At 40.9% G+C, this 27729-nt stretch overlaps 1 protein-coding gene and 1 long non-coding RNA gene across 3 annotated transcripts in view; one reads left to right on the top strand and one right to left on the bottom strand.

The window, feature by feature from the left end:
• Positions 1–27729, bottom strand: part of sash1a (SAM and SH3 domain containing 1a) — a 149697-nt gene that overhangs the window by 96025 nt on the left and 25943 nt on the right. The window lies entirely within an intron of this gene.
• Positions 3570–9802, top strand: LOC137613074 (uncharacterized). The gene is made up of 3 exons (XR_011038904.1): positions 3570–3703; positions 9576–9612; positions 9693–9802. It is a non-coding gene; the product is annotated as an uncharacterized lncRNA (long non-coding RNA).

Here is a 27729-nt window from a genome sequence, read left to right as displayed (position 1 = left end):
CCATCGACTACCTCCATCAAATAAACAACTCCCACCAGCTGGGAATGCTGCTGCTGGCTGCTATGGACAGAACAACAGGGGCAGAAAACAGGCGTCGACTGAGAAAAGTAGCAGATGAGTGTGCCTTTAAGTTGCCCCAAAAAATGGGGCAACTTAGGGGCAACTTAGAAATAAATTCTAGAAAAATCTAGATGCCTACCACCGACCTACACAAACATTTTTTTTTTTTTTAGTTTTTACAGAGTACAGAGGTTTCATTATGAAAATGTGATGCACCATTGATCAGATGCTGGGGATTGTGGATCAGTCAGTGTTGGGCTAATGTCTGGAAGCAAGTCCCGACTGTCACAAGCAAACACAGCATTCCGCTTCACAGACACTTTTACATCAACAGTGTGCTACAAACAAATACATAGAAAATATTTAAAATATAAGTATAGCTTATAAAACTTATTGATATTAGTCTAAAGTGTGGAAATTAACAGGATGTAATACAAAAGAATCCGACATAACATGAAGATAGAGCTGTTTTTCTGCGCTTTGCTCGGGTATAAGAGACATGGAACTAGATTCCAACTTAAATACAGTGCGCCCTTGCGCATTCGTGCATCAACGCTCGTGACTTCACCTAATCGCGGATTTTCGGTAGGCAGTCACGTACGCGCATTCTATTGGCTGACGGCATCTGGAAGTGCGCTACTTTCCGTGATTGTCGGACACAAGAGCTTTAAACAGTCTATCAGAGTGTGGAAAAAGGTAATATAGATAGAAGGTGGTTTAATATCAGTATGGAGACGGTCATAATTTTTTTAATTACCGTAAATAATAAGATAAATAGTTTGTTGCTCTATCGCGGAATTCGTTAATCGCGTGTGGTTCCTGGAACGCATAAACCATGAGGAACAAGGGCGCACTGTACACGTAAGACATACTTCATGTAGTAAAAACAGCATTTTAATGATCATATGCTGCATTCACCGGAACTTTATTATCTAAAATTACATTTTTGTCACTGTATTGTGTGTATAATGTTCAAATTTGCTACAAACTATTGCAGTGCCTGTTCAGAATGGGCCCTATGTGGTCGTTCTGTTTGCAGCTTTCTTGAGAAACAATCACCGAAACAACTTCCCACTTCATGTTTCTTGTTTTCTCAACCTTCACATTGCAGCAAATCCAATGCTGCACTCTGTTAGTCTCACAGCAACCTACAGGCCAAGTCTGAAGTAGATGAGACGGATGGTTTTTGTAGTATTAGGATTACAAACGTTTCATAATGGCTGTCAGTCTCGTTGGACTGAATACATTAAAAACTGCACACAACACACCAAAGAAAATTATCAGTAGGAGTCAGTCAGGATGGCGAAAGACCTCAGCAGTGAGACAGGGTCTCTCTACTTACAGTCTTACAGTGCCGATTGTCCTCACAATATTTCTTTAACTGCATACACAAATGTAAACCCGAATGTCTCCTACTTATTCAACACATTTCATCTTAAACAGAAAAACACACAGACGCACATAAATATTTTGTGTTCCCTCGGCGACAGGTCCTTATTATGGCTTCCACTGATCTCTGGGTCAATCAATATAGTCTGTGGGGTTGTGCAGAGCAGACAGGGCAGAATACATTTACATGTAAAATGTCAGTAGGGTCACCTTATAACGATGTGCTTTAATATGCACCGAGGGGTCTGCGATAGCCGGCGCTCCTGCTGTTCATTTATTCCTGCTGTCACCCAGGCTAATGTATGGATATGAGGCTGCATGCACATACCTCTGTAAGCAGCAGGTGGGGTGCAGACCACTGCTTCTACTGATTTTCTAAGGGGAATCGTGTTCTGCAGGACTCAACAGCATTAACTCAAGCAAACTGATGAAGAGGGATTTACAACCATCGGCGCTGCAGGGAATTAATGCTTTTCTCAAGGACACTTGAGCTCAGTCCTCCAGATGAACAACGGCCCTCCGGAAGAGGTGATTCTCTCTTTAAACAGGTTCCTGTCTTTTTATTAAATGTCTGTTGTTACTAAGCATGTTTCCCACATGAAAGTGCTGCCCTCAAACCTCTGCACTGTGTCTTCCTCTGAGAGGAGATGAACATCTTGCATTAACAGAATGAGCCTGATCAGGTACAGCAGAGCTGTCCTAATGAGCTGAGCTTAGGGCTGTTTGACTTCTCTCTGTCAGCACGTACAGAGCAGGAGAATACACATGACAGCACAAAGATGCTCTGAATGTTTCATACAGCCGCCACATTTAGCATACAGCATATGGCTCTACTTGACAGAATAGAGAGGTAATATTTTAATATGGAGAGACTTCACTACTATTAGTGAGATGCTCATATTATCTGTAATTCTTTGTAGCAACCTGGAAATAGAATTTCAATAGGATTAATGAAGTTCTATCTTATATTATCATATCGTATCGTATCGTATCGTATCGTATCGTATCGTATCGTATCTTATCTTATCTTATCTTATCTTATCTTATCTTATCTTATCTTATCTTGTCTTCAATGGCATACAGCGCACAAACTACTAAATCATGAAGCTCAATAATTTAAGATTGGTTTTGAAATTGCAGGATTAAAAAAACTTGCTTCTAAATAAATATCAAAATGAGAATCGGTTGTATATACAATTAAAATTTCTGTGATTTTCCTTCAATTATTGAGGTTCTGCCAAAAAATATTAAGAACTACTTTGGAGTTGAATTCTGGATTTGCAAAAAAGAGTTTCTGTAGATGGAATTCCAATATTTTTAATAAACTGGAACTACACCAGAATGGAACAGTCCAACATAGAGAACACATAAAAAGATTTCTCGATCCAATCAAAACAAAGATTCAACTCCCCCCACCCACACACACTCACACACACACAAACACACACACACACACACAAAGCCTGTTTTACTTTCATCCACTTTCATCCTCACAATGTTTAAACTCCTTGGGAATCTTAAATAACGATACTACGAAATGCCCACAAAACCCGGAATGTCATTTACTACATGTGAAAAGTAAACTAAAATCAAAGAAATAATGAATTCTAGTGAACCAGCAAATGAAAAAGCCCAATGCGTCTTCTCCATTACAGCCCACCGTCGTAAAATAAATGGATTTGACAAGACTTCCGAAAGCCTATCATTGCGCTCAGCGATGGAAGTGCTCACAATATTGGGTGCAACGATAAATGCCTCTGTCAGCACATTGTGGCAGGGGCAGGGATAGGACTCTGCAGCAGAAAAACAGAAACTTGTTGTGAGAACATTGAAGGCAGAAGTTATAAGAAAAAAAAATGTTTCATGTCTCTGACTCATACGATCACAATCTGTATGCCGGGCTGGAAAAGTTAGATTTCCACACCTCCGTTATATTGAATCTCTCTCTTGTAACAAATGGTTTTTAGAGAGACAGAGAAGCCATGCAGAGAACCACATAATAATACGGTGGCCCGTTTGGAGGGATGTCCATGTCTGTTTGGACCAATGTGATGATGTCACTGGTAAAACCATCTTGAAAACACTTCGTTGCACATCTGGGACTTGTTACTGCGGTTAAAGCGCAGGATATTAAGACTTCGTACTTCATCACCGAGTCCCGTCTTTTCCCCAAATCCTGCAGTAATCGGGTACACAAAGCTGGACATCTACACAATAAACATCACTACGTTCTTTATGCATAGATCTACTGAAGGTATGTATCTCAATGCTGTGGACAGATTAATAGAATCATGCAATTGTAAGGCTAATAACTTGGCAGTATGGAATGCCGTTTTGTGACAATTCCAGACTGGGTAGAAGAGGACAGGAGGGGTTTGTGTGACATCAGGGATCTGAGGTAGGGGGAATGTATTGTCGGGACAGACATGACTTCAAAGCAGTCAGGATCAATCGTGCTGTTTGCCGATTGATCCCCACCACCTCTCAAGAGAGGAGGACTCATCAATAGGGCTCAGCTATACGATGGAGAGGGATTAGGAACTCAGCTCTAATATAAGTCCTTCTACTAAATTTGCCCTATATCCCCTTTGTAATAAGATGTAAAGTATCCATTTAGGTGTAAGGAGAAACTCCTGCGTGGGTTTTGTGTAAATTGTTGAGTTGTTTTTCCAAAGAGGAAATACAACAAAGGATTAAGGTCTTGCTAGATCAAATAACATGTTTAGGTTAGTGCATCAAGTGCAGAATAAAAATGTTGAATCTAATCTGTATTGTTAAGGAAAGACCCTGTGGAAAGAAGATTGACTGCGTGGACTGTTACAAATCATGTCTGTTTATCCATCCCTCAAAGTTCAGGATTTTAAGAATGTCAAACAAAGGTCTAAGTGGTAATACACAACATTAGAGCTCACATTAATCAAGAAAGGCAGCTCAAAAAAGAAAACAGAGCTCTGCTTATATTAAAAATGAAACCATCCACTACCTCTCTGAGCCAGAGTTCTTACGTTGTTTCAGTTCAGTTCCTTAAGTATATAGAAGGCACAGAACAGCTGTACAATGGCATAGACACTTAAGCAATTAAAAAGTCATGGGCTGCATACCATTTTTATTATCTTTTTCAGCATAAAAATCCCCTCTGTGACATTTCCTGTGGTACAAATACGGGTAATAGAATAGTCCTGCAGTCTCTTCAGATTTTCAGCAGTCTAGCTGAACCATATGGTCCCTATCCTTAGTCACCCTGACCTGCTGCACGTCCTTCCCATCTCTATCTCTCTGTCTTGCCAACCGGTATAGATCAGTCTCTCCCTCCTTACTGTCCAACCTAGCATACAAGTCATCATAAGCCCCTTGTTTGGCTCTTGCTACCTCTACTTTCACCTTACGCTGCATCTCCCTGTACTCCTGTCTACTCTCCTCAGTCCTCTCAGTGTCCCACTTCTTCTTGGCTAATCTCTTTCTCTGTATACACTCCTGTACCTCCTCATTCCACCACCAAGTCTCCTTATCTACTTTCCTTCCAGATGACAGTACTCTCCTACCTGTCTCCCTGATCACATTAGCTGTAGTTGTCCAGTAATCTGGAAGCACCTCCTGACCACCCAGAGCATGTCTTAACTCCTTCCTAAAAGTCATGAAACACTCTTCCAAGTTGTTTGGTCTAGAGACAGTGTCATTGAGGAAAAGACAGGAGACAGAGCTGGAGGTAGCAGAGATGAAGATGCTGAGGTTCTCTCTGGGAGTGACCAGGAAGGATAGGATCAGGAATGAGTACATCAGAGGGACAGCACATGTTAGAGGTTTTGGAGATAAAGTCAGAGAGGCCAGACTGAGATGGTTTGGACATGTCCAGAGGAGAGATAGTAAATATATTGGTAGAAGGATGCTGAGCTTTGAACTGCCAGGCAGGAGGCCTAGAGGAAGACCAAAGAGGAGGTTTATGGATGTAGTGAAAGAGGGCATGAAGGTAGTTAGTGTGAGAGAAGAGCATGCAGAAGCCGGGGTTAGATGGAGGCAATTGATTCACTGTGGCGACCCCTGAAGGGAAAAGCCGAAAGGAGACAAAGAGGAAAAAGCTGAACCATACAGAGACTGTGCAACACACGCCGGTAAAGACCCTCACTTACAGAGGCTACTTTTATTATATTTGGTGATAGTTTATTGTGCAATTGATTCTTTTTCTTTCTTTGAAGGAAGCGCTTCCAGTTGGCAGTCCATCTGTTCACCAGTAGGTTTCAGCCAGCAAAGCTTCCTTAGGAAATAACTGAATTGTATATGCCTGTGCGATTGGGCATACAGTGTGTTACATATTACAAGAGAGACGGCAGCTGCCTGTACGCTGCAAGTAGCAGCAGCAAACATTCTGGATGTTTTGTTCATAGCTGGAGCATTAAATAATAATAAAAAAACCCTCCCACCACACACTTGGGGTGAAAAAATGTAGAATTTATAGGACAACCTAAATGAACCCGATGATGGAGTACAGCCATTTAAACCCTCTCAGGCCCTTACGTTTGAGTCTAATAATCACAGTTCTGTTAGTCAGCTATCCCACTGGGGGATCTAATGTGGCATTGGTTTTCGTGGCTACAGGGACTTAATAGCGGCTATCAGGGCTGGGCTGGATGGCAGCCTGCTGCCTCTGTCCCTTCGACTGATCAAACTCGGGGCTGGTGATTGCTATGAATTATTATCAATGCCATTGAGTAAGGATGGAAACACCCCATCCCTGCTGTAGGGGATCAAAAGAAGAAAGAATTGGGGCAGAGAGGCAGATTACAGAAAAACAAGCCACTGTGAATACAGCCTACATGATAGGTGATGGTCTTAAGTCCAAATATAGGACTGATTGTGGGACATTAACAAAGACCCTGAGCTGGGAGGCTGAAGTGTTTTGGGGTTTTTTTAGGCTGTGGGGAATAGAGCACAAGGTGTCAAGGCTTATTGTGCAGCAGCTGTGCTGAGGTGAAAGTTTATGCATTTAGCTGACATAGATAATTAAGTAAAAACAAGCAGCAGCGGAGTAACACATTACATACCTGCATCTGACAATTACATTAGATACACAAGGTGATGAACCCACCGAGTTCCCCCAAGAGATGGAACAGTTTACATTCACCGAAAGGATAAACAGTGCGAAGCAGAAGCTCATTACTTTGTCCGGTGTTTTAATATAGAACATGTTGCATGCAGCATTAAACCCCCCCAAAAACATCCACCATCAAAGCAAAACTGATGAACCCTCAGTGAATGAGGTACTAATAACGACTCCTGTTTCTCCTCAGGAAAATTTAGTGGTGCTCTTGAGGCCATTTCACAGACAAGTGCATTGCTTTCTTCTTCCACTCTGGATGGCAAAATGAGTCTGACATCAAGTCTGTTTCAGGGCCCACTGCCCCACGTATGCTTCCATTTCTTTATGGGTTCTCCAGCTGCCAGCCATTGATAACAAAAGCCATTGGCTCTTGAGGAGCACTCTTCACCATAGCAGCCAATGGCTGTCATCCATCACGTCATCTAATTACCATAACAAAGGATGTTTATCTGCATGATTTTCCTAGCAGAACAAATAACTCTTTCTCTGTCATCCTCTCCATCTAAAGAAGGCCTGGAGGTCCTCACTAATTTAATATTTACATTCCAACAGTCTTGTGTTTCTTGTGATCTTTGCAATTTTGTCAGTTTGGACAGGTGTTAGATATGCAAATGTTACCGTTGGTGTTTTGGTCTTTTCACTGAAGTCACATCAAATGTTTCTCTTCCTGGGATGCATCCCCACTGTGTGTGATTACATTATTTTTAGTTGTGCATAACTAGTATGCAAAACAATATTAAATGGGTGCTTTTGCATGACAGAGGGACGTGATGAGGGAGTGGATGTAGCACTACCTCCACACTGAATGATGAAATAATAATCCAGATTGTTACCTTTCTGTTTGATTTGTCTCCTGTTTGAGGTTTAACTGAATTCTCCATTTCAGACACAGCGGATGAGATGTCAACACAGATCCTAGTAAAGTGAAGGGTTCTGGTCTCAACACGGGGCAGTGGGTTTTAGCACATTCAGACACAGGCACACAACATAGTACAGAAAATAATTTTTTAACTGGGTACAACTAAAGTTACGTCTATAGTCAAAGTTCAAGACTGACCTCACATTCAAGTTAAGAGCAGGTATACCTCTGAAATGTGTTATACAGAACAACAAACACTCACCTGAAGGACATCCAGACAGACTCACCCCATCCTCATTCTGCACCAATCCTCCTTGACTCACATCTCACAATCTCCTGACTATCTGTGCGTGCGTGCGTGTGTGTGTGTGTGTGCATGCGTGATCACAGAGCTGCATGGGGTTTTTTTTTACACACACAGGTAAACAAATGCCTCTACTGCCTTACATTCCCAGTCTATACAAACTGTACTAACAAAGGACAAGAGAGAGCGAGACAGACAGACAGAGAGAGAGAGAAACAGAGCGAGAGAAACATTTCAACCTTGTTCTTCCATTGAACCAGGAATCCGAACACTGATTTTAGGAAACAAACGGACATACTGCTACAAAAACAACACAAAAAGACTTCTTCTTTTTCCGCAGCTGGAAATGATGGCTGTGCAGTGCAGATAATGTCAACACAACACAGTTGGCTTAAGAGGCTTAACAAACTGTCATATCAGCCACAGGCCATCTGAACATGATGCACGCACTCCAGCACACATTTCTCACAGGCACATTGTGACATCCTAGAACTTTATAGTCAGACGGGGGATTTGTATCCTCTTTGATTCCTGATGAGACTTTCCTTCATGACACACTGACTTATTCTGTATTTGCTTCCTCAGAAATGAATAAGAGACTGGATCACATGACAAAGTGTGGATTGCAGCATTATTAGAAACAAATGATCTGGTATGGGGGTGAGATTAACAAAGCAGGGATTTATGACATTAGATACATTTCATAAATACAAACAACGTCTGACTGACAGTGCTTTCAGTTTGAATGTCAGCGACTTAGAAATGCCTAATTTAGGGCACATTTCTCACTGCTGTATGTTAGCATTCTACACCAAAGTAACTCCTATCCAGGCTCTGTGCACATATCATGTGTGAAACGAGTGTGTTTACATTAAACAAGATTATTGATGGGGGATTACTGACAAGTGATTAAAAGTGTGGACTGGCTAAGGGCCAGCGCTGTGAGAAGGAAACAGGGGCGCTGTCCTGTGGGCACCTCAGGCTCGGAGCTGAAAACTGATTAGCATCTGTTCCAGATCTGAATTTAACTTTTGGGCAATCCATGACTGTAAATTAATGTGACATCTGGACTTTTGCTGATTACCGGTAATTTATATGACATTTTGTAAGAAAAACAAAACAAATAATCTTAATATTCCTACATCAGAAAATGAAAGTCACAGTTTTACATCCTCAGTTCATGGTATCGGGTAACTTTTTAAATGGACAAAATTAATTAGAAACATGTACACTGTTGTGCATGAAGGTTAAATGTTTCCCTAAACATCTTGATATTTATGACACCTGTGCAACCAGGAGAGGAAATCGATGGAAAAAAGGTCAATTGCTAAAATGAAACATGACCCTGCTGTGCCGCAAAGCACTTGTACCGCTGAATTAGTTGCACTCTCTAGTCCCAAGCTGTTATCCTGACATTCATTAGTAAACACTTCATACGCTAGGTGTTATGAGCTCAAAACAACATCAAGCTGATTGCTTATTTTTCTACAAAAAAGCCAATCGTACTGGATGATGTATGACTGCTACTTCCAACCTGAAAATCTTTAACAAAAACATATGCGTCTCTTTAAATTCTTCAGACTACACAACCCCTCTGGCCTATCGCTGCCTCACATGTCACTCGGATGAAGATCAGGAATCGATGCATACACACGAGATAACATTCATTTCGTGCTGGATAGCCGTCCTAGCTGCACATTAAGCCACAACAACTGAGCCTATTGGACTAAGTAAAGAGGCTCAAGTATAGACCAGGAAATCTCCTTTGTTAGCATTATACCCTACACGATAGATTCCTTCTGGGTGTCCGTTATCAAACATGTATTGTATTAAAAGATTTACTTGTTTTTGTCTTCTTCTTGTGACAGACAAACCCAACAGAAGGAGGCCCACACACATAAGGAGGTACGTGACAGAGCGACCTTTTCAAATGTGCAGGACATGTGTGTTTTCCATTTACTCTCCTTGTCTGCTTCTACCTGCAGCTTCGGGTTTGACTTCTGCGTGCTTAGTGCCGTTAGGTCTTTGAAGAGGACTGCAGTGAATTACAACTCATTTTTTCTTTGTTCTGTGTTCCTGGACTTGATCTCCACGCTTGTATGCTCACTCAGAAAGTAAAGTGCTCTCAGTTAAAGATCTCTGATGGTTATTATTTGTGTTCATTTAGGAAAATACTGCATCAGCATTCTACAGTTCTCAGCAGTACATATAATATAAGTTCTGTACAGTCGTATGAAATAAATGGAGCTCTGCAGAAGAAGATGGCACTTCCATACAAATAAGCATGCTGGCATTAATATGCACTTGCCCATTGACAAATTGACAATTTCAATCCGACAAAAGCTTATGTCTCTGGCTAATCACTGAGACTGATCTAATGAATACCCACAATGCACTGTGAGAAGGAGTGAGGGAGAACTCCTTTGCATAATGAAAAGAGGTATTATTTTGCCCACTTCTGCTTTTGTCTTGCTTGGCAGGTTGTCTGTTTAACAATTACTTCACTTTCACTTTGTGGTACACTTTATCTGTGTGTCACTCACAGGATGAGGAGCGTAGGCTGAACAGTTATTAGCTTTGTTCAGGGTTCCGGTTAGGGCTTAAAGAGCCTTTTTCTTTTCGGTGGACAGAGGTTAATCCTGCGAATGTGCTCAAGCTAAAAGAGTAGTCCTGGCAGTATTTTAAGGTGAGCTGTGATTATAAAAGGTTATATTTAAATGCGTTTTATTGTTATAAAAAAACAAGCTTCTTGAAAGTGCCAAGTAAACATTTTTCTTGTCAGTATTGCTATCCTTCAGGCGATACCTGCTGCACCACAACCTCTGACAGTAACTCCATACTCCTTCATAAGGAGTGAATCGTTTTAAAACACGTGTGAGCTCTGCTAGATGTTATTGACAAGCAGCAAAATCTATTGGCTGCTCATATTTGCTTCTTAATCAGTTCTACATTTCACCTTGTTCACCTCAACAGACGGACATGTGCTTGTGTAGTGCGACAAGAGGAAACTAATGGTGGTGGAGAGAATAAAGCAAAAGCAATTTTAGTAGTTCTATGGGACAGCGGCCCATTCAGCATGTCTGGGTATAAAGAGGAGTGGGACTCTGTCCTGAGCTGAAAAATGATTCTGTTCAGAATGATTCTGCACTTACCACCCCACAGCCCCTCAGACACCTCGCGGCAAAACACATCCACTTACCTGCAAGAGGGAAGAGACAAGAAAATCAATGACTGCACACTCACTTATATCACAACTTCCCAAGCAGGTGCTGCCTTTGTCTCCTCTGAGGGAGATAGAACTTTATATCTGCATAATGCATTCAGCAACTCATTGGGATTTACACTAAGAGGGTTAATAAGCTCCTTCATTACAAACAATGCAAAACAAATCGCACCTTTTAAAAGCCAACATGGCAAACTCAAATGGACTCATCTTGTGCAGGATCTAGATTAGCAGATGGTGCACTTATCAAGCACCAATGAAGAGGCTCTGACTATATTGTACAAAAAAAGACTAGGGCCTGTTAGCCGATGTAGCATTGAATTGCCTCTTGAGTACAAATATAATCTTATAGAAATTAGGCCACATTATCTGACAAAAAAAATGACAAAAAAATGTTCTCTTTGAGAAATGGAATAGAAACAAGAAAGTAGGACTGGTGCATGTGTAGTTCTTAACATATTGTTCCTTGTCCAATACTGGACAGAAAACATTCCGGCGTTGTTCCGGATGACATACTGTTTGATTTTACACCATCTAATAAAACAGAAATCTAAACTGTGCTGGTCCATGGGAGAATTCAATACTGACAATCGCAGGACGTTGGCAATCCCAGTGATAATTCACTTAGGACGGGAAAGGGACCAATCACGTCACACCCATGGGAAAACAGCCGCTATTGTCTGCTGACATGTGGTTAATGGACACATAGGGTCACTAGCAGAGAAGTTAAACAAATATTGAAAAGAAAGACAGAAAATTACTATTTTCTAACAGTCACTGGCCTTAATCAATGTCAATATCATTCCATCACAGTACAGCTAACACAACTTTGACCATAGGAGTCATTGATTCATTAATAAACTGTATAACCTCTGAGCCTCTGAGCATCAAATATGCATTAGAACTAGAAGAAACACACAGTGGTATTAGTGCAAACAGTGGCAAACAGTTCTCATCTGTATCTGTGGCAGATATGAATGGGTTACTGCCCAGCAGGGAGTAGTGTTGAGTCGCACAGCCCTGCATGAGGTCTTTAGCGAGTGACTCTCTGCATAGGTGATCAATAGCTAACCATGGGACAAGCTTTAATGAGGATGATAAGACACTGTTAGTAAGATAACGCCTCAATAAGAGGTACTGGAACACTTCTCTTCATCTAGATCTACTCATCACCCTATTAGTACGTGTCACCAGCTTGATTAACATACCTGTCTCTTTGCCTGGCTGAGTTTATACTTTTCGGTCTCTTCCACTATTCTTCTGAATAATGTCACACCTGAATTTCTAAATTTTAACGTTCTGACTTTGACAGTGCATCTATCCTAATTCCCCATTTGTTCTGATCCTGATGCAACCTCCTGCAACATCCCATCCCCCTGTAGCACATCAATACATCTCCCGATGCTGTATGACACATGCGGTAAGGACCATTTCTGAGAACATCCATCAGAGGGAGGACAAGTCCCTGCCCATCCCCGCTACTTGTCTCTTCGGCGTCCTCCCACAACACATATCCAGCAGACAGGGTTTAATAGGGCTCATTAATCAGAAGGACTGTCAGGAAAAGACCAGACTGTAAGGAAGGAGAAGCCGATCCTTAAGGACATCTACTTCCAATCGCTGTAACAGCGTCGTTCACATGCAGCGGCACATTTGGACATGGATATGGCTGGCCGGCTCATTCAGAACATTAAGGTTTGATGTAAGGAAATCATGTCTTTTATGCCTCTGATTGAATGACCTCATTCAGACATTAATCATTCTTAGTCTGGTAATAAACGGGATGTCTGGTTATGGTGACATTAAGACGGCTAACAGAAGGCAGGTACTGATAACCGCCTGAGACTGGTGGGTCTGAGTCGATGGCAACACTCTGAGGTCCCATTAGAAGAACGCAGACAGGAAGATCTCTCATTGAGAGCATCTCCATCCACGAAATCTGGTATGAGGGAGTAGCATTTCTGCACAGGAGTTCAGATGCATTTTTTGTGTACATATTGTATACACACACTACCTATAGACCTACAATTGGGCTCCTGCGTACACACATAAAAACTGTGGTTCATCTTGAGTAAAGTAAACTTTCTCCGAATTGCATTGAAGCGAAGACCTTTGTTTCCTGAAGATACCGCAGGCTCTTCTTGTGCCATCTGCTACACCAATACCTTCTCGTAACGGAGCTTACTGAGGGCCAGTTGGCAACAAATCTAAGTACAGCAAGACTCTGGAGATGACTGGCAGGAGGAAAAATGTAGACACTGGGCCAAGTTTCAGCGAACATAAAATCTTCTCCCTTGAAAGATAACGAATCCATGTTTAAGTGAAATCTAACTTAGACTTGGTTCTTTCCCCTCTATGCAGGTGCACTGGGTCATTTTTGAAGATTTATCCTTTGAGACTGTTCTATTTCCAACGTCTAACATCTGCCAATGGTCTTATCTGGCCTGTGCAAAAATCAGCACAGTTAGATTACCTGGAAGACTTCCCCCTCCACACAATCCTCAGGCAGGAGGCACAAAGGCACTAGCAGCAGGAAAAACAATCTTGCTTCCATATTTCATCTGGCTACATCTCTATAATTCTCCTCAAAATTCAGATGTAAATGAAGTCATGAATCAGAAAGAAAGATCATTCAGACCATGGCTTGCAGCTAATGATTATTAGCGGAGTGCCTCGGTCCCATCCACATGTGCTTCCATATTGTGCATAAACAACAACAATGGAATGTATTTCTCAAGCAGTTTAATCCCCAAATGAGATGCTTATAAAGACAGCTGGTTAGGTCATCAATAATTAAAACAGATGTAATTCCCATTAGCCATGGGAGTAGGCACATAAATAGTTAATGTGTGCCATGTGTCCCTCCCCCCCTCACCTCACATCGCCTCTTCTTCCTTCTCTACTCATGGTTTCTCTCCTCTTTCTCCTCTACCCCTCTTTTCTCCCTGTTCTGGTCCTGATGGTTTCGAAGCTAACCTCCTACACCCAAAGAGAACCATGCAGAGGTAGCAGATTTTGAGACACACACACACACACACACACACACACACACACACACACACACACACACACACACACACACACACACACACACACACACACACACACACACACACACACACACACCATCATACTGATTGTAATGGTCCCACAGGGGAGGTTGGGTAGGATGAAAAAGGAGAGACAGAGGGCGATGAGAAGGATCGAGAGAAGACAGAGGCCACAATTTATGACAGTGTCAGGGGACTGGTTGGCTGGAGTGGGAGGCACTTGTGTCTGCTTACCGTCCATCCAGACAATGATGAAAAACTGACAGCTCCTCTTAAAGACCAAAAACAATAGCCAAAGTACCAATTTAAATGCTATGACACCTAGAGATCCTCGGTGTGAAGGAAGACACTCATTGGTAATTGTGAAAAACCAAGAAGAGATCAAGAGCAAGCAAGTGGATCAAGTAGATGAGCAGTTTCTATACATCCAACCTGATAAACAACCAACAGGATGTCGAGCGGGAGGCTGGAATTGAAACACCCGTCTACTGGTGTTGCCCCATCAGTCACCAGACAACCCTCATTAATTCAGACTCTCCTCCATCTTTCGTCCCCTTCATCTATCCTCCCTGCTGCTGGCGTGTCTCCTGTTGAAAGAGCCTCACGCGAAACTGCAGTATTATCGGAGAGCCAACCAAACAGCCATTGTCCATCCATCTCCTTGGTGACATGGGACTTAATATGGTGGTTATACCGGCGCACAGAGAAGCCTGGGGCGATGACAACTAAAGAGCGGCCACAGATATTCACAGAGAACATAGAGAGAATGAAGATGTGCGAAGAACTATTGCCTCTGGTGTCTCATCAAAAACACTTTGCTGCCTCGATCACAATGACTCTAAATTGCTTTGCTTTTAGTTGTTAAATTCTAAATTCCATAACATATATCTCTACACAGAACAGTATTGTTTACACAATGGAGTCATGACGTCTGGACAAGCGATTTACTGCTGACATACTACATGCTGTTAAAGCTGTAAGCAGGCACCACGATGGTTAAGTGAACGGTCCAGATTTAATTTATCTGACCTACATGGCCAACAGCAAGAGCGTGCCAGTTAATCAACCCAGCGTGGCAGGGTTCCATTGTATCTGTCTGAGATGAGGACCCCGGAATAAATGTCCGCTCTCCAGTCACTTTCCTGTGATGTTTGCAAATTAGAAGTGCTGCATGGATAATCAAAAACCACCCACTGAGTTTGGGTTTAAGGTTATCGCAATGCGTGGCCAGCGGCAAAGAGATAAATGTTATGTTGCGCAGAAAGCCACAAAGAATGCTGCAGGGTTATTTTGGTCGAGCTGCCGCTGAGATTGACCGCTGACTAAAAGAGAGGAGGCATGCCGTTAGCTGACCGAAGATAGCTACCGCATGTGACACTAGTCAGAATGCTTAACTTTAGCTAAACATAAAAGAAAAAGAAAATTACAAAGAAAACAACTTCAACCTGAAAAAAAGTGCAAATATTGCTTAAGGTTCCCGTGACTGCCGCCAATCATCACCCACACATTCTGAACTCATCCAAGTCTACATGTGTCTATCATCGCTCCTATGGGAGTAAGTGGGTGTATTGTATGATAAGGACAAACACTCTCCCATGGTTCTAGAGCCTGCACATCTGCCAACAAGTGTATCTTAGAATAACACTTAAGATAGGATGGATTCATTAAAGGGATTTTCCACAGATGTTAAGCTGTGGGTTTTATAACATCATCATTCCAAAAGTGAAACAGGAAACATCTCCAAACCCAGCTTAAACGATACCAACGAGCCGCTTTTTGCCACCACAAGTTGTATTCCACTCTCTGTGGCCAAACTTTTCTCCCAGTGGGGGTGCAGGGAAAGTCATTCATTATTTCTCAAAGGAGTGAGCAGTACATCAATCTATCTGTCAGCAGCCTCCCAGACTAATATGTCTCTGCCTGCCATGTACAGCACATTCCAGGCCAGATCTCAGTACTCCTTCGATTAAACTCTCACTGTACGGCTTTGTTCATTACATAGCCAAGGAGCTTTATAAACATGGCAATAACTAGCATTCCCTGTCTTCTTGTAAGCAGTAAAAAATGAGCGTGCGTGGGTTACACATCCAGACAGTAGTTGGCCTCTTGACACGGTTCTTGCATTCATCTAGGGAGCTTGTAATCATGCGTTTCTTAATCTATAAAAACAAGCAAGAGAGATTTTTGCTGTGTTGAAAATTTGTAATTTAATTAACTACCAACCGGGATGCAGCTTAATTTTACAATACTCTGATGTTTCATTTCCATTGAATGTGAAATTATACCAAGATGGATAGACAATAAAATTATCTCTCAGTTTAAAAAAACAAAACGCACACCAATCTACTTTTGCCTATTCTCTTCCTGCTGTAAAGACCACTCTTTTGCTATTGATTAGGAGCTCAATGAACCAGAGGAAGAAGTGGAGACAGTGAAGGATCATGGGTCTGAATGTCTCATAGCATCCACAGCAGCCTGAGCATCAGCAATTAGCTTACTCAGCTGTTAACAGATTAGAACGTAATAGGGTCTGTATCCCACACAACAAGCACCAACATGCACGCAAACACATTCTGTTAAAATGGTGTGTATACAGTTATTTTTGATGGAGAAGGAAGCAGAAGATGCACAAGTGCTTCTGATGTCAGAAATGTTTCATGCTCATGTAGGTCCTGTCCGTCTGAGGAGGGCATCAGGCCAAACAAGAAGCGACATAACCCTAACCCTAACCACTATCCCTGCACAATATATGAGAAATAAGAAACCAGCCATTCATACACAATAGTATCAGAAACAATTGGAAGTGCAGTTCCCTCTGTTTGTGTTTTGAGACTGTGCCTTTATCCCAGATTTAAAATAGATGAGAATCTATGATACAAATGACATTCCATATCTGATTAGGAAAAAGCCAGCAGCTTTTATCGTAGAGCAAGCCTAGAGGATAATATAATATTTATTCGCAACTACCAGTAATTTAATGCAATGGACGCAAATTTAGAATGAGTTAAATTGTAGTAGGTTTAAAGCTCGGGTAAGAGTAAGCTCTGCTAAAAAGTAAGACTTTTAGCTTCGATTCAAGTTATCAGTTGTAATCAGATTATTTGAGTCTGAATTAGATAACATAAAAATGCTGCTTCACATGTTTTCTTCTGACTGAACAACCAGTAAGATGCTTCCAGTTGTCTTTAGGGACCTAGGAAGTTTATATAGCACAAGGACATCAGAGCCAGATGGGGAGTTGCAGATGAGTTACAAGTTTATGAACTTAATTCTTTGACTTACTGGTAGGGTATAGATTTTACAGTTAGTGTGATGTGGCAGCATTTTGAATGAAGTTATATGATCCAAAGCGCATTTATTGAGATCCCAGCATTCAGACGGTTGCAATAACAAAATCTCCTTTCAGAGAGCATCCAGCTTTCTGATGGGCCTCTGACCTGACTCCAGCAATATTTTTCCAGTGGTGGGGGTAGGAATGAGCACCGATTTGATGTGATTATTGAAGTGTAAGATATTCTAAGACAGAAACTAGAGGTTTTTCTTGTTACAAAGACCAGGACAAAGGTCTCTTTATGCTCAAATTACGTTTATCTCTGTTTTGTCTCTTCAGGGCAGTGGTTATTTTATTGCACAACTCAATTTCAACAAAACCATAGTCATTCAGTGTTGTGATGTACATATATTTCATTTTTATAAAGGCTAAACAGAAGAGAACTGAAGATGGCCCTTTGTGGAACTCTTCATGCTTGAGACAAAGTAATTTCTGTTGTGAAGATGAGACTTTATCAGCTCCAACCCACAGAGCTGATATGATTTCAGTAGAGATGACAGAAGAGATCCAGAGCAGCAAGAGCTGGAATGTATAGACAGGGGTCCAGTAAGTGGACGCACTGCAGAGATTTGACACGGAATTTCCATTAAAGAGTTGTGACACTCAGTAAGTACAGAGTAGATAAGCTTGTTGCTAAAAAAAAAAAAGTTTATCCACGTCTGAACTGAAATGCACAAGTTTTTGTTCGAACAAAAAAAATGATGACTAAAACACTTCTTTTGTATTTTTTCCATGTTATTATGAAATACATCAAATTTTCATTTTCTCAAATTTGACTATTTATACAAACGAAAATGACTTAGACAGTCATTTCTTGGCTTTTTTTTGGAATTGCAGGATCGTTGTGACAGGTGATCATGATTTGAACATGATTCCATTGTTATTTAATAAAAAAGTCAATCACAGAACTGTTACTTAGGCAGGAGGCAAGTGTGTTTGTATGAGATCTTGTCAGCAGTATTCCATTCACCCCAAGTTCAACCAGCAGGACAGTGAGTTTTACCCATCGAGTCATAGCTGCACGCTGGCTATCAGATCAATGACAGCTTTGCATTCAAATGGTGGGATTAAGAGACGGGTGGATCTAGACCTCCACTCTTCTCCCCATATTTCACTTTCTCATTCCCTCACTTCGCCCGTCTGACAGGGTGCCACTGACAGCCACAGTCCTCTCAGCGACAGATGATTTGTGCAGCGAATTGATTCGGGCTTCTGCTCTGCTCAGCTCCTACTTTAAAAGCCCTTGTCAGAGCAATGAGAGCTTTATGTTTTTTAGGTGACGGTGAGCCACAGGTTTATCACATGAGGGCACTCAGAGAAGGGGGAAGACATGAATAGTACTTTTATGTATATTAGCTGTAATGACTCCCTCTCCTATTTCCTGACTATCACACAAACGGCGACAGACACGTGCGCAAGGGCAAGTGGGGACGTCATTATAATATACTTCCAAAACTGCTTTTGATGCTGTATTCCCGACACCACCCACATATTTGCTCTAAACCCTCCCGTGCAACACATTCCCGGCAAAGGATCTTTTTATTTCTCCATGATTAGCCAAGTTAATAGGCTATTTAAATGCTGTACCATGAAAGTAAGAGTTTTAATACCTACCCAGTCGGGCTTTTCATTCTCTGGGAAAAGAATGCATCAGGGGGTATATAACAGTGGGCTAATCCAAGGGGATACTCCTAACAATAAAAATACCTTACTGGCAGTGCCTGGTGGAGTGACCCATTTTAATTGTGCGTACACTAATCTATCCGACAGCAAAAAGTGCTGCGGTTATATCCGATACTCTTCCTCTGCGGCTCAGTGGTGCATTGTGTGGGAGTGTGAGGTCTGACGGATCAGCAATATTGTTTTTGTTGGACTCGGAAGGGCTTACAGAAATGTTTACACCCTATGGGCAATGCTAACTTTCATCTTGTATTGGGAACTGTGCAAATGGTGATTGTGGATAGATTTGATTATTTAAATTTGTCATTATTATGATGGACCGTAAGAACAAATCTTGGGGTTTGCAACATAATCCCTGTTTAGGGGAAGTTGATCTTGAAAACATTTTCAGTTGAGAGTTGATGGGTGATGTTATTCTTGGTTAATCCCGGAGGCTTGCTGGTCAGGTTGGACTGGAAAGGATTTTTCTTTCTGCAAGCATCTAATTCCACAGCACCCCTCTGCAGTCAGAGTCCCGGGTTTAGCATCGTCTAGCTTCCAATAAACATAATGAATAGCACTGTCAGAATTTCTGAGCGGTATATAACTTGCAACAATTTTTCTCTTCAGCTGTAAGTGTAAGTAAGCATACTCTTTTTTTCAAGAACAAGGTTGACTAGACAAATATAAGAGTCAGATCCATCCATGATTTTGAAGTAAATATTGTTACTTCAATCCTTATAAGAGATATTTTGCAAACTTATGTTGGAAGACATCTCCAACACATCACATTAATCTCGTAAATCGGAGATGTGACCTCAGTCTGAGTCATTGTTGCCATGCAGAATGAACAGTGTACATGGCAGCTGAACTTGAAATTCCCTGAGGTACAACACAGTAGCGAATCAGCACATGGCATGTTAAACGGGGTTAACGTGACCTCTGCCCTTTCAGAAATTTCACAGCCCACACAAATCATTGCCGCAGGTTGGTACAGGCATTTGGCACATCCCATTTATCTTGTGAAAGGTCATGAATTGTAGCCAATCCTATAATGAGTCATGCGCAGAATGGATCAAAGATCTCACCGATACCACAAAGGTCATCTGACAGAACTGTTAGCCCCCAGGCTCTCTATCAATCACTGACCAATACTTTAAATGGTTTTGATTACTGGTTGAGTTTAAGTGTCTGCTGCTCATCCAAAACATCAAAATATCCCTGTTACAAATTGAAAGTATCTTTACTTGTTTTCCTTCCTAATCATTACATGATAATTGTGCTATTAATCAATATAAACTCACAGACACAGTACAAGTTAGCTTTTTACATGCCAGAGGCAAGAAAAGACAGGCCTGCATTTTTTAAATGTACATTTACTCTGTGAAGGACATGAAGGGGATTCTTTAACATCCTGGAAGTCTTTTACATCAGGTTTCCTTGGCTCAGCCTTCACTCACTGACACATGTTAATCATGACTGTCATAACAAAGAGACTTGGTGGTTGGCTCTCTGCTGGGTCACTGGGAGGTTGAGAGGAACACCTGGTAAAGATCCAATGTGTGGTAATTCTTTAGGAACACAGTGTTATCACAGAGCATGTGATAGGATTCTATTAGTATACTTAGTACATTCAGTTACCAGCTCATTAGTTATCATCATTACTAGCATTAGTATTTCCTTTACAGCGGTTCCCTAATCAGTAACTTCATCGGCAGCTTTCTCCATAGGAACCCCTGCATGGATTAGGAACTGCATTATGTTCTGTCTGTCTTGTCTTTCTGTCTCTCTCCCTCATATTCAATGCCATTGTCTCTCCCTCCCTCCCTATAGAGTCAGTATAACAAGAAAATAATCCTGATCACCGCCATCTAAAGCCACTGTTTTCTCACTTATTTTATTATCGCTCTTTTTACTGAGAGATCAGGTGGGGCAACTATATTTCACAACTATTAGTAAAAGAATAATCAAAACATGAGAGAAAATCACAATATTCCAGCTCTCTTTGTTTCATCTGGACATTGTATTGAAAATAATGTACTTTTCTAGCATTCCAAAATATACTGTTGAGTGTGCTGGCAATTCATTTTTAGTGTTTAACTGTTGGCTTCATCACTGGCCAATCTCTGTATGTCTCTGCCAAAAGAACTGCAGGTAAAATCAAACATTGCTTCAAGCAACTTCAGGCAGCAACAAATCTTTATAACAATTTTTTTGGGAATGCTCCAGACAGGTGCTATTTTTTTAAAATTATAAAACAATATATTTAGTGTCGACATATGTAACTACATTATTAAAAGATCTCTGATAAGAACACCCAAACTTGACTATCTATTCATTTCTAACACTGACGGGCCAAGTTATTTAATTATTTTATTAAAATAAGTGGAATTACCTTTAATACTTACATTTGCACAAATGTAACAAAGACCCCCCCACCCCCTCCACACAGACACGAAGACACCACCATGCATGCCACCAACTAGTAAGTAATAATAAATATTGTTTCTGCGACACGCTCCTCATATCTGCTTCGCTGCTGCTTGGCCGGTGCTGCTTGTGTAGTTCTACATCCTGTTCTACAGATAAGAGATATGGGGCAGTCCGGGCCAGTGCTACCATTATAGATAAGCACTGCCGGAGGCCTGGTGGTCTGCAGGCAGATCACTGTCCACACCAGACTCAGGAACAGATAAGACCTCACCTCCTCGCAACACCTTTGTGTGAAACAGATGAGAACACTGATAGCATACAATGCAGTAAAAAAAACCATGGCTGTAAGAGCGCTTGAAGTCTTGGACTCAATTCTTGTTGCAGTCTAGGCTCTGAAACAGCACGAGATTCATCTGCTCAATGTGTTCTTGACATCATCTGTGTTCAGGGTCAGAGGAAAACCTTTCTCCTGTCCAATATCTATCAGAGCTGTAGTCCAATGACTATTAGATTGATGTCACAGTTGTGTGTTTGGCTCGCATACAGGTGGTTTATGTATTTATGGTGAAGTCTACGGGGAGATATTTCTTCTTGCCTCAGGCAAACATCTGAGGAAACTGTGACACCCAAGTGTAAACTCTTCTGTACCTGTGAGCCCTGCTGTGATCTGTTCCTCTGTGTTCTTAGTTTTCTGTGTCTTTCGGTCTCATTTTCCCTCCATTGTTGTCTTTTTTAAAAAACTTTTTTATAACTGTCAAGTTTGTCATGAATATTGTTTGATTGTTAAAAAATCATTTTTGTTAATTAAATCGGTGAACTGTTCTTCGCTGTTTACATCCTCACAAATTGTCTGGTTTCTGTTTGAACTGACCTTAAACAGAAAAAGAAAAAGGGGTGATTCAGCAGAGTGAAAAGTTAAATTTGCCATGTAAATAGTGATGAAGCTGACAAGAGAAAAGTGATATTATCATGTGCATTAAAAAAAACATTGATTGCATTCATTGTATACCCTGTTTATGGTTCTAAAATCAAATGTATGTTTAAATAATCTGGGATCTAACCTAATGCCTTTCTGAGTGATGCATTCTCAGCAGCAGGAGCAGCTTCCCAGTGGTAAACCGACTTGGTGAATTTCATTGGAAGCGAAAAAAAAATTGGCTGATTGAGATTTAATAGCAGGCATGAGGTGGGCTATGCCCTCACAGGCAGATAACTGAGTGAATGGCAGTTCGTGTGCACTGCAAGTGTAAATATTGAGACCACAGGGTTTGACTAGTGCAGGGCTGTACAGCAGATGGTGTGTGAGGCCATTCGTAAGGCAATCCAGGGTAACATGGCATCAAATAATTAGAATTCTATTCAAATGGTCCGTGTGTAATGGCATGCACAGATAACAATTCGAAGACTATTATGGACAATTTTCTGAAATCTGGTTGGCGATGCATAAAATGCACCAAAAGTGCCCAACCAATTCTCTCTAATTACTATGTGCAATTTTCTGCATTCTTACCTGCTGTGTGGCTAGCCCTTTACACACACCCTCATTGTAACAGAGCAACTCTTTTATTTGACTGATTTAGTCCATTATGTTTTATTGTTTTTCAGCTCCCACTTCAGAGCTGCAGAAAGAATATAAAAATACTTGAATTACATTTGTGTTTTTCATGACTTTTTGAAGTTGGAGTCAAGATATTAACAACAAAGCAAAGGACTTGGCTAATATTTGAAACCCACCATGATGAGTTCCCAATGGGGGGAATGTTTGTGCAAACAAACTGGCAGGATGCATCAGGTCCCACCACCGCCCTCCATCTTCCCCTCTGTGCCTCTGCATCTGCTGCAGTCTCAGAGGCAGATGTTGCTATGAGGAAAGCCAGCAGGCAAATAGACCCCCTCCTCTATCCCTATATGATTACCTTTCTATCTGATACCAACTATATCCCCCCCAATGCTGTTCACCAGCACTGCTACCTTTCGCTGCAGCAAACCTTTGTATGAGCCTCACTGACCCTCATCTCTAGGCAATTTTAATGGATAACAAGGAGCTTGGGGTCCACTTTGCACAAAGTCCTGGTGATAATAGACACATAGTCAATCTGAATGTCAAGCAGAGGTGACGTAGAATATTAATATGTGCAAACCATTCTATTTTATATCCATTTTAACTTTAATGTTGCATTATTGGTTGTTCACAATACAAATGAACAAGTTTTAAATATTAGAGGACTCCTGCCAGGTCACTGTTAAGCAGTGAACAGGACATATTTCACCTCAATAGATTTTGGCTGCAGCGTCCTGGCTGACATCCACATCTGACTGCTGTTTGGGAGGATAATGATGAATTTCTAAGGTGCAATTAATCTTAGTCAGGTATGGATGGGACAAGCTGTGTGTGTCCTCTTTCACACCAAATTCCCTTTGGAGACAGGTGGTGACTAGACAGCGCAAGGTCAAGACAGAGATGGTCAATCAACGATTAATGCCTCTCATCTGTGACAGCGACAATACGTCATACGTGTATACAGTCATGTAAAACCATACGTTGTTTTAGCTGAAGAGGTCATGTATCACCCAGTTTAGCTTCAAATGATAAATTCTTATTTCTAATGGCAAATTTGGTTTTGAAACATCCTCCAGTTTTCTGATGGTTTTCTAACAGTGATTATTGTTGATTTTCAGTTTCCATACAAAGACTGCTTAGGATTTTTTTTTTTAAATCTGTGGTTGCAAATGCAGAAGAAATACTAATGTCTGCAGAATTAAAATTGCTCCTAAATGTCAGTGCATTGGGAGTTGATGTAGCTTTTGTTCTCACATACAACATGGCATGGGGAGCCTGTGGTGCTTGTGATCTACCACTAATAATTGAGACATTGGCTTTGGCTTCACTTGACTGGTGATGGAAGAGAAAGACATGGCTCCATTTAGTGTGGTGTGAGCCAGTAATTGGTGCTAGCTGCAGACTGATCCTGTAAAAACTCCAAAGAAAGATGTGACAACATGCCTTAGACAGGTTTTGTCTTTTTTTTTTATTGATCGCAGTGATCTCCCACAGAGCATCCATGCTAAAGCCAAACATGTACTGCTGTTTTGATGCTGAATTCACAGTCAGATGTGTCATGTGTAGGATGTCATGGTGAAAAGCTTCCATTTCTCCCTCTGTCTGCTGCGGAACCTGCAGGCAGATATCAGAATGTACACCCACACAGCAGCTAATAGATTCAAACATTTTCACAAATATGCATGGATATACACATGCACAGATGTACACGTGCACACACACGCACGCACGCACACACACACACACACACACACACACACACACACACACACACACACACACACACACACCAATGCTTAAGTCAATGCACAGACTACAGCAGCAGCTTTGGTGCTGCTCAGGTTTGATTTACCATTTCACTGGATAATATACATTTCCTCACAAGCCAATCTCCTGTCAAGATTTCAAAAGAGGCATAATTCTCTTTGTTAACACCCCAGTTCTGTCACAGCCTCTCTGACAGAGCAGTAATCCTAAAATGAACTCTGCATAACCTTCAACACAGCCAAAGGGAACAAAGTAAAGTGAAAGGGAAGGCAAGGAACGTGTGCCAACTGTGCACTCAGCCGATCTTGTAGGACTTCTGTGGAGAAGAAAGTCTTGCGGAATCGAAGGCGGTGCCCACGGGGGACTGATAACCTTGTTCAAGTTGCGCTATCGGCTACCAAGATGGTAACAACATGTGCTCTGCCATTGATAATGCAATGGATGCTATATGCAGAATTTTTTGTTGCAGTTTGATGGAACGTATCGCCAAAAACTAGACCCAGTTTCAGTTTGATGTCAATCAAGTCTTTAACAGAATAATTTAACAGCAATTTAAAGTTTTAGTGCTGAAAATGTCATCAATAAAGAATCATATTTAACTCGATGTTACTGTATAGTTCAGTGATTTATTCATGGCAGCTGCAATAAAATACGAAGCATCAAATGGAGGCAAGCATCATGCTTGACATTTAGGCTCTGTTTTAAAGCATAATTTCAGACAGAATTCAAAGCAAAGGCAAAGACAAAATAAAGCTGCTTGTTGTTGTTGTTGTATGTAATTACATTATGATCAATGTAATTGCATGCAAAATGAGCCACTTGCTCTTTGTTCTTGTTGTAGATAAGTTGAGTACTGGTGAGATAAATTACTGCTCTGGTTCAATGTGCTCTGCATGTTAACACAGGAGACTTCTAACTGGAATACTCAATCCATTTGAACATCAGGATCAGGGATATTCGTTATCCCTAAAGCACAGAAGATAACAAGACGGATGGAGGAGATAAATGGATATGGAGCCAAGACAAAGTTTCATCATTATCTACACGTCAGATTTGACTTTGTCTTTCCTCCTTGTCCGTATGGTATCAAATCTGGCACTTTCTTTGTAATTGGCTTGACAGACAGATATCAACACTGGGTTCGAAACAGAGCTTTGGAATCAATGATCTGGTGAACCAAGTTAAAAGGTTTAGCCAATCAATGCTAGTTCCAGCATATCAATGAAGTCAGTCTTTAAAAAAGTGACTTTTAATATTATGCTAATCCAAAGTGTTATGCAGTATGTCATTTTTTTAGACATGTATAGAAATGTGTAGAAATACATATATATTTAGAAATAGAAATGTATTTCTATTTAGAAATAGAAATACACATTTCCTCATGTGTGTTATTTTTGTGGCTCTAATGTGTGACTAAGAAGATGAAATGCAGAACTTTTCTAGGTGTCAGAGCTTACCATGTGGCAAAGCTAAGCATTAACTTACTCTAACATCAGCAGCATGCAGGGAGCTTTCATTGATACTGCATGAGCCTTAGGTCTACAGAGAGACGCACATTCACTACCTCAGCATGTCTGAAACAGTTGACAACAATAATGTGTCATCAACAGAAAAAACATCTCCACTCCCTGTACTGTAAGCAGAAATGCTGCCAAAGTCTATATTTGCATACTGAGCCAACACTGAAAGTTAACCTACAAACATGTCAGAGCTTGTTATCTTTTTAACATTTTATTGACAGACAACAAGACATTTTCAATGAGGACAAAGGAGAGCAATGTGGTGAATAAGTTGGCTTAGCTTGATAATAACCATCTGCTAAAATGTTAAGCTGCTATATTGTAAAAGACACGTGGTGTAGTGTGTCAACAAGAGTCAAACCATGGATCAGGAGCTTGTTTTAGACAAAAAGGCAGTACAGTGTTGCTGGATATATGTCATTTGTAAATTACACTTGCTCTTTAAGGAAAACTTTGAACAGCTTTGAGATTAAAAAAAAAGCAAAATAAAAAACTCCAAGACCAATTGGACCTTGTTAAAGCCAAAAATTGTAATGAACAGCCGATGATGTAATAATAGCCAATAACGTAATAAATTTAAGTTTTTGAAATGGAACAGATCAATAACAAAATACCTGACCAATAAAGTAATAAAAGTCCTGAACTGATAATATAGTAACTGTTGGCCAATAACCTATTGATTTATTACTAACCCTAACACTAACCCTGGCCCGAATTATTAGGTAATCAGCCAAAAGTTGTTACATTATCGGTTTACGTTATTGGCCAGTTATTATGTTATTGGCCGATTACATCTCAAAAACGAGCAAATTTATTACGTTGGCTGTTATAATGGTACTGGCTTCTCATCCTAAATGATGTTTGGTATCATTGTCAGTGGATACATGGTTGGATATTTGATATAATATCGGGCATAAAATAAGATATAAGACCGTCTTTAAGAAGTAGTCCTGAGTTCAGGCCACCATGTAATGTTGGAGGTGAGGCCTTCTGGTGTGAGGTGTGTGTGTTTCTTCTGAGTCAGTGATGTGGGTACAGTAGAGTTCTAACCCGGACAGAGTGGTGTTCACATAATGCTGTTTGGCAGGAGGTGTGAGGCTGAATTAATATGTGTGACAAATTAGTCTCACATGAAAAGAGATAAAGCAGCAGATGGAGAAAAATGGAGAGACTGCAGGAAAAGAAAGAAGTGTTCATGCGTATGGGTGGGGGTTCAAATTGTCACACTGGTTAGAAAACTTCAGCAAAAGGAAGAGCAAACATGGACTCTTAGCAAGAGATTGATTCTTTGGGTACAACCTGTGAAATTACTCACTGCAGGAGAAAAAAAGGTCATGAAAAGTAAAACCTAGAAGCCTTTTTGCTTTTCTTCACCTGGACATAATGTCTTTATTATCTCCAAAACAATAAATATGAATTATAAAAAAAAATGACTTGGGAATAGGGCAATTAGTCACAGAAGAAAAATCTGCCACGGC

Source organism: Antennarius striatus, chromosome 19 (assembly GCF_040054535.1).
Source record: "Antennarius striatus isolate MH-2024 chromosome 19, ASM4005453v1, whole genome shotgun sequence".
NCBI classification, from domain to species: domain Eukaryota; kingdom Metazoa; phylum Chordata; class Actinopteri; order Lophiiformes; family Antennariidae; genus Antennarius; species Antennarius striatus.
The sequence above is the reverse complement of the archived record's forward strand: the minus strand, read 5'-3'. Positions and strand labels throughout refer to the sequence as shown.